Source organism: Brassica oleracea, chromosome C2, assembly GCF_000695525.1.
Source record: "Brassica oleracea var. oleracea cultivar TO1000 chromosome C2, BOL, whole genome shotgun sequence".
NCBI classification, from domain to species: Eukaryota; Viridiplantae; Streptophyta; class Magnoliopsida; order Brassicales; family Brassicaceae; genus Brassica; species Brassica oleracea.
The window spans coordinates 34,663,296-34,664,995 of NC_027749.1; positions in this window are offsets into that span (position 1 = coordinate 34,663,296).

The window sequence follows — 1,700 nt, forward strand, 5'->3', positions numbered from 1 at the left end:
TTTCCTGTTTGGGAATATGACAACTTCTTTGTCATTCTAATCAAACCAGGATGAATCGCGATGTGAGAAGCTGTATTTGGTTTATTAAAGTAGCGGAGAATTACCAGGAAGTTGAATAAATCTCATAGGAGTTAGGATGAAGAAGTTATTCCACTTTGAAGTTAGGTGATCTCAGATTTGCTGTTTGGGAATATAACAACTTCTTCGTTATTCAAATCAAACCAGAATGAATCGCTATGTAAGAAGCTGTATTTGGATACATAAGGTAGTGGAGATTCAACAGGAAGTTGAATAAATCTCATAGGAGTTATGATGAAGAATTATCTCACTTTCAAATCTGGTGATCCCAATTTTCTTATTTGAGAATAGGACAACTTCTCTATCATTATAATCAAACCAGGATGAATCACGATCTGAAAATCCGTATTTTGATACATAAAGTAGTGGAGAATTACCAGGAAGTTGAATAAATCTTATTGGAGTTAGGATGAAGAAGTTATCCAACTTTCAAATCAGGTGATCATAGTTTTCCTGTTTGGGAATATTACAACTTCTTTGTCCTTCTAATCGAACAAGGATGAATCGCGATTTGAGAAGCTTTATTTAGATACATAAAGTAGTGCAGAATCACTAGGAAGTTGAATAAATCTCATAGGAGTTAAGATGAAGAAGTTATCCCACTTTCAAATCAAGTGATCCCAGTTTCCCTGTTTGGGAATATGACAACTTCTTCGTCATTATAATTAAACCATGATGAATCGCGATGTGAAATGCTGTCTTTGGATATATAAAATAGTGGAGAATTAACATGAAGTTGAATAATTCTCATAGGAGTTACCTTTCAAATAAGGTGATCCCAGTTTTCCTGTTTGGGAATATGACTACTTCTTTGTCATTCTAATTAAACCAGGATGAATCACGATGTGAGAAGCAGTATTTGGATCCATAAAGTGGTGGAGAATCACCAGGAAGCTGAATAAAACTAATAGGAGTTAGGATGAAGAAGTTATCCAACTTTCAAATAAGGTGATCCCAGTTTTCCTGTTTGGGAATATGACTACTTCTTTGTCATTCTAATTAAACCAGGATGAATCACGATGTGAGAAGCAGTATTTGGATCCATAAAGTGGTGGAGAATCACCAGGAAGCTGAATAAAACTAATAGGAGTTAGGATGAAGAAGTTATCCCACTTTCAAATAAGGTGATCCCAGTTTTCCTGTTTGGGAATATGACTACTTCTTTGTCATTCTAATTAAACCAGGATGAATCACGATGTGAGAAGCTGTATTTGGGTTCTTAAAGTAGTGGAGAATCACCAGGGAGTTGAGTGAATCTCATAGGAGTTAAGTTATCCCACTTTCAAATCAGATGATCCCAGTTTTCTTTTTTTGGAATATGACAACTTCATTGTCATTCTAGTCAAACCAAGATGAATCACGATGTGAGAAGCTGTATTTGGATCCATAAAGTAGTGGAGAATCACCAGGAAGTTGAATATATCTGATAGGAGTTAGGATGAAAAAGTTATACCACTTTCAAATCAGGTGATCACAGTTTTACAGTTTGGGAATATGTCAACTTCTTTGTCATTCTAATTAAACCAGGAAGAATCGCGATCTGAGAAGCTGTATTTGGATAACTAAAGTAGTGAAGAATTACCAGGAAGTTGAATAAATCTCATAGGAGTTAGGATGAAGAA